The 12,791-nt window shown below is 36.6% G+C and overlaps 1 long non-coding RNA gene across 1 annotated transcript in view; it reads left to right on the forward strand.

The window, feature by feature from the left end:
• Positions 1–11,611, forward strand: part of LOC112395078 (uncharacterized) — a 16,102-nt gene extending 4,491 nt beyond the window's left edge. Inside the window, exon 3 of the long non-coding RNA XR_003002296.1 lies at positions 11,525–11,611. This is a non-coding gene — a long non-coding RNA (uncharacterized LOC112395078). The remainder of the gene's footprint in view (positions 1–11,524) is intronic.
• Positions 11,612–12,791: the final 1,180 nt, after the last annotated feature.

The raw sequence follows: 12,791 nt of genomic DNA on the forward strand, positions 1-12,791 counted from the left end.
GAGCACAAGCTCCGGACATGCAGGCTCAGTGGCCATGGCTCATGGGCCTAGCCGCTCTGCGGCATGTGGGATCTTCCTGGACTGGGGCACAAACCTGTGTCCCCTGCATCGGCAGGCGGACTCTCAACCACTGCGCCACCAGGGAAGCCCATGCATTGATAGCTTTTTAAAAACTTTCTATTATGATAATTTCCAAACATAAATGACAGTAGAGAGTACAGTAAACCCCCATAACTGAGCTTTAATAGCCATCAACATTTTGCCATACTTGTTTCAGCTATTCCCCTCCCCTCTTTTGTGCTGGAATGTTTTAGGCTAATCATGAGCATCATATGATTTCACTCCTAAATATTTCAGTATGCCTCACCAAAAATTGTAGCAAAAATGACATCTTTTCATATAATCATAATGCCATTATAATACTAATACCCGGCATATCTTCCGATTTTTCCAATTGTCTAAAAAATTGTTTTATTTTTTAGACTTTTAAAAAAATAAATTTATTTATTTTATTGCTGGCTGTGTTGGGTGTTCGTTGCCGCATGGGCTTTCTCTAGTTGGGAAGAGCCGAGGCTACTCTTTGTTGCACTGCAGGGGCTTCTCTTGTTGCAGTGGCTTTTCTTGTTGTGGAGCATGGGCTCTAGGCACGCGGGCTTCAGTAATTGTGGCACGTGGGCTCAGTAGTTGTGGCGCACGGGCTTAGTTGCTCTGCAGCATGTGGGATCTTCCGGGACCAGGGCTCGAACCCGTGTCCCCTGCACTGGCAGGCATATTCCTAACCACTGCACCACCAGGGAAGTCCTAAAAAATATTTTTACCATTGCGGTTTCGTTCAATCAGGACCCAACCAACAACTCATTGTATTAGGTTATATCTCTTAGATTTCTTTTAAGTTTTTAAAAAGCTAATACAGAACAACACCTCCTCCCTTTTATTTTCATGGCATTGGTTTGTTGAAGAAACCTGCTATTTGTTCTATAGACTCTCCCACTTTCTGGATTTGGCTAATTACTTCCTTGAGGTGCTGTTTTATCTGTTTCTGTATTGCTTGTATTTCCTGTAGACTGGAAGGTGGATCTAAGTGCTTGATTAGATTCAGGTTCTTATTATTTGTTAAGACTGTTTAGTGGTTGATACTACGTACTTTCTTTTACATAATGTTTGCTTGTCTCACTATTAATAATACTAAAACTGGATTGAAGTGGTGTTAGTCTGATCCTGTCATTGTAAAGTTCTCCATCATCCTTTCACCTAGTGGCTTTACCATCCATTTGATAACTATTATGTGAGTCAATTAGTTCATTAAGGATTTCAAAATAATAAGTTTCTAATTCTATTATTCTTTCTGAATTTATTAGCTAGCATACCTCTGTAAGAAGAACTATCTCTCCTCTACTAGGGCTACTTGGTAAGTCTAAAATACAGTTCCTATACGAAAGACAGGATAAACGCTTAACTCTTTCCCTGTAATTGCCAATTTTCCAAGTAAGGAGTTGGTGTCCTGTTCCACGCTGACAGATCTGTAAGTGTTAAACTTCCCTGCATTCCTAATATTAACCTATCAGGTCAGGGAATGATGTGGTTTTTTTTTTCTTTTTTAATGTACTCTGGGATTTGAGGGACTAATCTTTTATTTAGCAGTTTTGTATCTGTGTTCATAAGTGAGATTGCCTATAGTACTGATCCTCAGCCTGGGGCTAACCATCCCTCTAGGGGACATTTGGAAATGCCTGGAGGTGCTTTTGGTTGTCACAGTTTATTGGTGTGTGTGTGGTGGGAAGTCCTGCTGGCATTTAGTAGATAGGGATCAGGGATACTAAAAGAATTGTTCCGCCAAAAATGCCGTCAGCATCCCCTTGAAAAATAATGGCCTGTAGTTTTCCCGTGCTTGATTATGGTATTAAGGTTATGCATTTTTATATCTACGTTCATAAGTGAGATGGGCCTATAATTTCTTTCCCTTTACTTGTCAGTTTTGGTATCAAGATTATACTAGCCTATAGTTGCATGGTGTCATTTCCCTTCTTTTACTTTGCTTTGGAAATTTTTGTGTAAAGTTTGATTAATCTGTTCCTAGATGGTGTGGTCAAACTCTCCCACAAAACTTTCTGGGGCTGGTGACTTTTGAGGTAGAGTATTATCATTTCACATTCTTCTATGATTAATTGGTCTATTTAAGTTTTCTATTTCTTAGGCCAATTTTGGTTGTTTATTTTCTTGGGAATTATCCATTTCACTTAGATTTTTAAAATTATTGCTATAAAAATTATACGTAGTACTTTTTGGATAATTTTTTAATCTCTTGTTTCTGTAGTTTGGTTCCCTTTCATTTTTTATGTTAATTTATGATGGCTTTATTTTTGAAATCATACTTGCTAAAAATTTGTTCATTCTATTGTTCTTTTCAGATAACTATCATTTCCTTTTATTGATTTACTCTGTTGTTTAATTGTTTGCTTTCTATTTTGATAATTATTGCTTTTTTAAATTGAGGTATAATTGACATACAATGTTATATTAGTTTCAGGTGTACAAATATTTGATATTTGTATATATTGTTAAATGATCACCACAATAAGTCTAGTTAACATCCATCACCATACAGAGTTACAGAATTTTTTTTCTTGTGATGAGAACTTTAAATATTTAGTCTCTTAGTAACTTTTAAATATGTGATACAGTATTGCTAACTATAGTCACAATGCGGTACATTACATTCTTGTGATTCCCATGACTTAACTATTTTATAACTAGAAGTTTGTACTTTTTGACTCCCCTCACCCACTTTGCCCACTCCCCACCCCCTCCCTCCCTGCCTCTGGCAACCACCAATCTGTTCTCTGTGTCTTTGAGGTTTTTTTTTTTTTAACATTCTGTATATAAACAAGATCACGTAGTATTTGTCTTTCTTTGTCTGACTTATTTCAGTTAGCATAATGCCCTCAAGGTCCATGCATGTTGTCATAAATGGCAAGATTTCATGGTTTTTTATGGCTCAACATAGGGGGTATGTTTTGTTTTATGTGAAACTGCCACATCTTTGTACCATTTTACTCTCCTACCAACATCCTTAGCAGCATTTGGTAGCATCAGTTTTTTTAATATTAACCATTCTGGTGAGTGTGAACTGATACCTCATTGCAGTTTTTATTTACATTTCCCTAGTGACTAATGATGTTGAGCCATATTTTCATGTGCTATTGGCCATTTGTATATTTTCCTTTGTGAAAGGTCTGTTCAAATATTTTGCCCATTTTCTTTTTTTATTGTAGTAAAATATATATAACATAAAATTTATCACTTTTTTAATTTTTAAATTTTATTTTATTTATATTTTTATACAACAGGTTCTTATTAGTCATCAATATTGGACTTAGGTTGCTATTTCCTTTCCCATGTTAGGGAAGTTTTCTACTCTAACCTCTTCAAATATTTTCTCGGCTTCTTTCTCTCTCTCTTCTCCTTCTGGGACCTCTATAATGCGAATGTTGTTGCGTTTAATGTTGTATCCTTCATCCAGTATATAGCCCTCTGCCTTTTCATCTTGTCTGTCTTTCTGTGAATGTGGTTTCTGTTCCACAGGCTGCAGGATTGTAGTTCTTCTTGCTTCTGCTGTCTGCCCTCTGGTGGATGTGGCTATTTAAGAGGCTTGTGCAAGTTTTCTGATGGGAGGGACAGGCTGTGGGTAGAGCTCACTTTAGTCACTTTTATGTGTACAATTCAGTGGCATTAAGTACTTTACATTGTTATCCAAGCATCACCACTAGCCACCTCCAACATTTTTTCATCTTCCCAAAGTGAAACTCTGTACCCATTAAACAATAACTCCCCATTACCCTCTGCCCCCAGACCCTGGTAACCACTGTTATAGTTTCTGACTCTATGATGAATTTGGCTATTCTATGTACTTCATATAATTAGAATCATATAATATTTTTTATTTTGTGCCTGGCTTATTTCACTTTGCGTAATGTTTTCAAATTTAATCCATGTAGCATGTTTCAGAATTTTCTTCCCTTTAAAGGCTGAATAATGTGTTGTATGTCTAGACCACATTTTGTTTATCCATTCATCCGCTGATGGACATTTGGGTTGTTTCCACTTTCTCATTTTCTTCTATAATTGCATTTTCATTGATTTTTTCCTACTTTTACAGTTGATTTTTTCTATTTTTTAATTGAGTTATAATTAACATATAACACTGTTTTGGTTTTAGGTGTACAACATAATGACTTGATACATGTATATATTGCAAAATGATTACCACAAGTTTAGTTTATAGCTTTTATTAAATTGATCTGATTGATTTTATTCACATACCATAATACCCATCCTTTTAAAGTATACAATTTAGTTATTTTCAGTATATTCACAATGCTGTGTAACCATCACCACTATTTAATTCCAGAATGTTTCTAACACCTCAAACAGAATCCCATAACCATTAGCAGTCACTACCACTTCCCCTTTTCCCCGAACCCCTGGCAACCACTAATCTACTTTCTTTCTCTATGGATTTGTCTATTACGTACATTTCATATAAATGGAATTTCGTGTCTGGCTTCCTTCATGTAGTGTAATGTTTTCAAGGCTCATCCATGTTATAGCACGCTTCAGTACCTTGTTCCTTTTTATGGCTGGATAGTACTCCACTGTAAGTATACCACATTTTGTTTATTCAGTTCATCAGTTGGTGGACATTGGGGTTGTTCCCACCTTTTTTGCTATTTAGTATAGTGATGCTGTGACTATTTTTGTACAAATTTTTGTTTAAATACCTGTTTTCAATTGTTTTGGGTATATACCTAGGAGTAAAATTGCTGGGTCACATGGTAATCCTGTGTTTAACTTATTGAGGAGCTGCTGAACTTTTCCATAGCGACTGCACCATTTTATATTCCCACTGGCAATGTATGAGTGTTCTAATTTTTCCACATTCTTGCCATTTTTCATATTTTAAATTACAGCCATTCCAGTGGATGTGAAATCGATTCTTATTCAGTTATAAAAGGGAATGAAGAACTGATACATGCTACAACATGGATGAATCTTGAAAACATTATGGTAAGAAAAGAAGCCAGACACAAAAGGACACGTATTGTATGATTCCATTTATATGAAATGTCCAGAATAGGCAAATCCTTAGAGACGTAAAGTAGAATTGTGGTTGCCAGGGGCTGGGGTGGGGGGAGAATGTGGAGTGTCTGCTTAATGAGTACAGCATTTTGTTTGGGGGTGATGAAAATGTTCTGGAATTGGATAGTGGTGATGGTTGCAAAACTTTGTGAATATACTACAAAGCAATGAGTTGTACACTTTAAAAGGGTGAATTTTATGATATGTGAATCATATCTCAATAAAAAAAATCCAGAGTCTCATTTTAGGCCTGGAGGTGAGATTTATAGCGTTTCTTTCTCCTGTTTTTGGCAGCATGCGTACCATGTCGAGCCACCATGAAAAGTTGTACAGTTTGTTGACTGAAAAGGCACACAGCTAAGGGTGTGAAGGGGGAGTGAAATTAGCCCATACCCTGCTCTCTAACCTGTGTTCGCTAGCTTGGTGCTCCCCTAGCCCAGAGGAAGAAGCACCATTTTACCATTTTGTAATTCAGCTGCTTGGAGGAGACTCAGTTACTTACTTTGATTTCTCTTCTTGAAGAGGGCACCTTTTGGTACTTTGCTTAATGATTCCATATATTCTAGTGGAACTCCTAGTACAATGGATACTACTTTCCCATCGTGGAATTTGAGCCATCTCACAGCCTTTTACTCTAACTGGGTCTAATAACCAGTTATAAAATACCCCCATAGTTCCCTAAAGGTCTGTTGACTGTAACTAACTCTCTGGTATAATTTCTTTTTCTTTTCAATTTCTTTTTTTTTATAGTTTTTTTGAGATATAATTGACATACAGCACTGTGTAAGTTTTAAGATGTACAGCATAGTGATATGACTTACATACATCATGAAATCATTATGTCGTCTCATATAGGTACAACATTAAAGAAATAGAAAAAATATTTTTTCCTGGTGATGAGAACTCTTAGGATTTACTCTCTTAACAGCTTTTATACAGCAGTGTTAATTATCTTCATCATGCTGTATATTAAATCCATAGTACTTAATTTATCTTATAACTGGAAGTTTGTACCTTTTGACTACCTTCACCTAATTCCCCCCTCCCCACCTCTGGTGGTCACAAATCTGATTTCTTTTTCTAGGAGTTTGTTTGTTTGTTTGTTTTGGAAGTATAATTAACCTACAACACTATGTTAGTTTCTGGTACACAGCATAGTGATTCAATATTTCTATACATTTCAAAATGTCATCGTAAGTCTAGTTGTCATCTGTTACCATACAAAGATATTACACAATTATTGAGTATATTCCCCACACTGTGACTCATTTACTTTGTAACTGAAAGTTTGTACCTCTTGATCTCCCTCACTTATTTCTCTCCTCCCCCAGTCTCCTCCAATCTTGCTACCACCTGTTTGTTCTCTATATCTATGACTCTGTTTCTGTTTAATTATGCTTGTTAATTCATTTTGTTTTTTAGATTACACATATAAGTGAGATTATGTGGTATTTGTCTTTATCTGTCTGACTTATTTTGCTTAGTATAATACACTCTAGGTCCATACATGTTGTTGCAAATGGCAAGATTTCATGGCTGAGTAATGTTCCATTTTATATATATATATATATATATATATATCAATGGAAACTTAGGTTCTTTCCATATCTTGGCTATTAGAAATAATGCTGCAATGCAATATCAAAAAAACAACCCAATCAAAAAACGGGTGGACGATCTACATAGACATTTCTCCAAAGAAGATATACAGATGGCTAAAAAGCACATGGAAAGATACTCAACATCACTAATTATTAGAAAAAGGGAGATGTAAGAGGGAGGAGATATGGGGATATATGTATATGTATAGCTGATTCACTTAGTTATAAAGCAGAAGCTAACACACCATTGTAAAGCAATTATACTCCAGTAAAGATGTTAAAAAAATTAAAAAAATAAAAAACTGGAAAAAATAAAAAAAGAAGAGTGGATATATGTATATGTGTAACTGATTCACTTTGCTGTACACCTGAAACTAACACAACATTGTTAATCAATTGTACTGTAATAAAGATTAAAAAAAACTAGTGCTGTGATGAACATAGGGTTGTTTATGTATTTTCTAATTAATGTTTTCATTTTCTTCAGATAAATACCCATAAGTGGAATTGCTGGATTTTATGGTAGTTCTATTTTTAATTTTTTGAGGGATCTCCATACTGTTTTCCGTAGTGGCTGCACCAATTTACATTCTCATCAACAGTGCACAAGGGTTCCCTTTTCTCCATATCCTTACCAACACTTGTTACTGTCTTTTTTTGCGGTATTTGGGCCTCCCACTGCTGTGGCCTCTCCGGTTGCGGAGCACAGGCTCCGGACGCGCAGGTTCAGCGACAATGGCTCATGGGCCCAGCCGCTCCGTGGCATGTGGGATCTTCCCGGACCGGGGCATGAACCCGTGTCCCCTGCATCGGCAGGTGGACTCTCAACCACTGCGCCACCAGGGAAGCCCTTGTTACTGTCTTTTTGATAATAGCCATTCTGACAGGTGTGAGGTGATATCTCATTGTGGTTTTCATTTGCATTTTCTTGATGGTTAATGATATTGAGCATCTTTTCATATTCTTGTTGGCCATCTGTATGTCTTCTTTGGAAAAAAGGGGCTATTCAGTTCCTCTGCCCATTTTTTAATTGGGTTGTTTGTTTTTTTGATGTTGAGTTTTATGAATTCTTTGTATATTTTGGATATTAACCCCCTATAGGATATATCATTTGCAAATATTGTCTCCCATTCAGCAGGTGGCCTTTTCATTTTGTTGATAGTTTCCTTCACTGTGTAAAAACATTTTAGTTTGATGTAGTCCCATTTGATTCTTGCTCTTGTTTCTTTTGCCTGAGGAGACATATCCAAAAAAATATTGCTAAGACTGATATCAAAGAATGTACTGCCTATGTTTTCTTCTAGAAGTTTTATGGTTTCAGGTCTTACATTTAAGTCTTCAATCTATTTTGAGTTTATTTTTGTATATGGTGTGAGAAAGTAGTCCAGTTTGATTCTTTTGAATGTAGTTGTCCAGTTTTCCCAACACCATTTATTGAAGAGGCTATGTTTTCCCCACTGTTTATTTTTTTCCTCCTTTGTTGTAGATTAATTGCCCATATAAAGGTGGGTTCATTTCTGGGCTGTCTATTGTATTCCATTGATCTGTGTCTGTTTTTGTGCCAGTACCATACTGTTTTGATTACTGTAGCTTTGTAGTATAGTTTGAGATCAGGTAGCATGATACTTTATTTTGTTTTCCTTTCTCAAGATTATTTTAGCTAATTGGGATCTTTTGTATTGCCACACAAATTTTAGAATATTTGTTCTGTGAAAAATGCCATTGGTATTTTGATAGGGATCGCAGTGAATCTGTAGATTGCCTTGGGTAATATGGTCATGTTAACAATATTAATTTTTCCAATCCATGAGTGCAGTATATCTTTCCATCTCTTTGTGTCATCTTCAGTTTCATCAGTGTCTTATAATTTTCTGAGTACACGTCTTTTATCTCCTTAGGTAGACTTATTCCCAGGTATTTTATTCTTTTTGATGCAACTGTGAATGGGATTGTTTTCTTAACTCCTCCATCTGATAGCTTGTTGTTAGTGTTTCTGGTATAATTTCTATGTCAGAGTTCTTTAGTTGCAGGCAGTAGAAATTGATTCTGAATAACTTAACTTGAGCAAAAATAGAGATTTTTGGAAGGATACTGGAGTTACATGAAACTACATGAAGTGCTCAAAAACAAGGTTTCAGGGAGGTCAGGAACTAAGGAAGCTTGGGGCATTTGGGTATCAGAACCTCAGTCTCTATAGTCCCCACTCAGGTTTTAAAATTCAGGCACAGAGAATCTGATTATTCCATTGAGAGATATGGGATATCTTATCAAAACCAAGATCAGTGAAAGAATGGTGGACAAACCAAACAGTAGTTACCAACAGAGGTAAGAAAAAGAGAGGTGTCAGCATCTAAGTGGAGATGTTGAGTAAGCCTTTAGATGAATAAATCTGGATCTGAGAGAAGAGGGCTAGACTGGGATAAACAATTAGGAGTTGTAAGGAATGACTGAAATCATAGGCATTGTAGAGATTGCCTAGGAAGAGAGTCAGTGACCATGTACCCCTCCAGCTCCATTACCTGAGGGCAGGAGTGCTTACCGGAGTAATTTGTAACTAGAGAATTTTTTTTTCTACTTTTTAGAGGACATGCTATTCCTAGTGACTGGGAAAAGGACCCAGGATGTGGGAATATAACACTGTGCTGGGAACACTCTGTCTCATAAGAAGTTGTTATGTGGAGATTTTAATAGAACGTAACTTCTTTCTGTCAGTTATAATAAATGCCAACTTATTTTTCTCTAACATTATTTATGTTGCACTTGGTCCTCTGCTAAGAGTTTTATGTGTGTCATCTTATTTAATCCTCACAACAAAATAATGAAGTAGTTATTATTATCACCATATTTTACAGATGGGTTACTGTAGTCTCAGGAGTTTAAGTAACTTTACTCGAAGTCATCTTGCTAGAAAGCAGTGGAAATGGAATTTAAGTAAGGTCTATCTGAGTTCAGACATTTTTACTCTCTATCAAATGATACAGCAATGCCAACATTAGCTATAGTTTAGGATTATTGAGCCCTTACTATGTACCATGTAGTGTACTGAGTACTTCATATGCATACTTCATTTAATCCTCATAATAACCTTTTAAGAAAGGTTGTGATCAACTGTTGTTATAAACTGTTGTTATCCCTATTTAATAGTTGAGGAATCTGAGGCTTAGAGATGTTAATTCCGTGGTTGTCACATAGTTAGTAAGTGGTAGAGTCAGGGCCTGAACACATCTGTTTGATTCCAAAGCCTGTGTGTTTCACCAATACACTCTATCAAAAATAACTAATTCTTAGAACAGTGGCTCTTTTCCCTGGCTGTGTATTTGAATCACCTTGGGAACTTAAGAAAAAGTCGATGCCAAACCTCATCATCAAAGATTCTGATTTAATTAATCAGGAATGCAGACTAGGCACTGTATTATTTTTAAGATTTTATTCATTTATTCAGTTTATTCAATGAACATTTAATGAATGTCTTCTCTATGTCAAACACTTTCTAGGCATTTACTCTCTAGCAAGATGTATTAGTTAGCTATTGCCACAACAATACATAACAACAAGCACAAAATCTCAGTGGCATGAAAAGTTAAGAATTTATTCAGCGCTTATTCTCACCGATCTGGAGGCCAGCTGGGACTCAGCTGATTAGGCAGGGTTCTGTTGGGCAACTCTGATTCGGGCTGGGGTGACTCTGTTTTTCTTGCTGCAGGACTATGAGTAAACTGGGGTGGCTCTACTGCATGTATTTCTCATCCTTGGATGAGTGGACTACCTGGGGCTTGTTTCTCTCATGGGTCATCTCATGCCAGTGGCAGAATCACAAGAGGGAGCATGTACAACTGTGCAAGCACATATCAGGGCCCTACTTGAGTCACATCTGTGTATACTCCATTACCCAGAGCAAGTTTCAAAGCTGAGCTCAAAGATAAGAGGTGGAAAAAAAAAAAAGATAAGAGGTGGGAAAATAAGTTCCGCTTCTTTGGTGTGGACCTGCCAAGTTCATGGCAAGGGCTGAGAATTGGGGCCAATAATTCAATTTAAGGGGAAATACTGAAAGTGAATAATAAACCTAACTCATAAGAAAATAATCAAGTGTGTTAGAAATTGATAAGTAATATTGCAACAAAGAAAACAAATTCTGGAAGGTGGTGTGAAGGTAATTCTAATGTGCAACTGGGACTTAGGACCACTGATCTTACAATGTTCAACCTGGAAAGAAACCTGGGCTAACATTCTCTCCACCATTTTGAAAATAATAAAACAGATTCAGAAAGTAGAAGAATCTTACTCAAGGTCCATAGGTAGATAGTTATAGAAATGGAACTAGGGCTTGGATCTCCTGACTCTCTAAACTGTTTCTCTTATACCACAGTATTCTAATCTGTGGTCTTAGAATTCTCCCTTTACCAGTGGTACCAAATTGACTGTGTTGTAGAAGGACACAGTCATTCTTTCTTATCCTGGCCACAAACATTAGAGGTATACTGCCTAAATCCTATCCTTCCCTTAATAACGCATTTTAGAGCTCAATTTGACATTTCCCGTATTTGTACTCTTCAAAAGTCTGTGGACATTCTATACTCTTTAGTTTTTTTTTTTTCTCTTCAAGCTGAAGACTGTTGATTTTGGTCTATCTTCCTGTGATCTCCTAGTCCCACGCTAGCTCTCTACTTGGTTACTAGGCCTTCTCTCTTCCCCAGCTCTGTGATGCTTTGAGTAGTCTTTCTTGAGTTACTTTTTTACTCTGGGCTTCCACCAGGCATTAAAGTCATCATTTCTGTTTTGGGTTACAGTCTTCTTGATTTGCCAGGATGAACAGTCAAAAGAAACGAAAAGATATGGAACCTGCTTGCACCTGGAGCTTATTGTCTGAACAGAAAGGTGAGTAACTGAATGAGGTAAAAAAAGGGTGTAATCTAGGTAATCTTGTTTATTCTCTTTCCCCTACTTCTCCTCATGGACTGTGGGATTTTTCTGAATCTTTAAAATTGTGTTGTATGTGTATAGGTATATGTATATTAAGGTATTACATGGATACAGAATTTACCCGTTAATAATCTCTCCACAATTTTTGTGAAGAGGCATCTGGTGTTTATAATGTTTTCCATAGCCCCCAAAGCATCTATAATCATAAAAGACTCTTAAGTCTCTTCCTTTACTGTACAGATTTTCACAGGAAACAGCACAAAAGAGTAAAGAGTGAAGATTTCTGGAGTCCTTCCCCATGTGGCTGATTCCTGAACTCCAAGGAATGTTTAGTTATGGGGAATAGAAACTGGTTATCTTCAACAGACCACTCACTTGCTGCCCATTTCTGTGGCATTCTAATATCTGTCTCTCCATACTCTGCTTCCTCCCATCCACCTAGTCACAGCTCCCAACTATGTCTCACTCTTGCCTATAAAGGTGTGCAAGTACTAAAAACCTATAGGAATGTGAAGGGATGTGTGTGTGTGTGTGTGTGTGTGTGCATTTGAATGTAGGTCATTGTATATTTCTGTCGAACTAACATCAGCAATGTCTTATTCTTTCTCATTAACAAATTAGGCTCAACAGAAGCTCCAACAAAAGCAATAAGCTAACGTTCAAAGGAAATAAAAATACCAGAAACAGTCACTTAAAATAATGAATGCCCCTTTAAATTCATGCCTAAAATTTTCCTTATTTTTCATATAAATATAAATGTTTACACCCTAAATATATTTGTGTGGGAATTTCCTAGGTTTACTTTATGTTGGACATTAGCTATGAAATACCTTTTTGGTAAGTTAGAATAGATGTGAGGTGGCTTGCTTTCTTTGTTTTATTTCTGTTTGGGGAACAGCATGAATGGCTGTAATAGTGTGACTAAATTTCTGTGTATTTCATGTTTTGGTACAAAGGTGTATTTGCGATACTCTTATTAACCCTAGCTCTTCCTCCCACAGCTGCTTCAAGTTCTCTGGCTTCATTTTCATGGAAGGAGCTTACAGGTAGATGTCTTTTCTGATTTACTCTTTTTCTGTTTTGGGAATAGTGTCTCCCATGAACCCCACTCATCCCCACTCCTCTCCCATTTTT

The sequence above is a fragment of the Neophocaena asiaeorientalis genome, unplaced genomic scaffold (assembly GCF_003031525.2).
Source record: "Neophocaena asiaeorientalis asiaeorientalis breed wild unplaced genomic scaffold, Neophocaena_asiaeorientalis_V1.1 scaffold444, whole genome shotgun sequence".
NCBI lineage: Eukaryota > Metazoa > Chordata > Mammalia > Artiodactyla > Phocoenidae > Neophocaena > Neophocaena asiaeorientalis.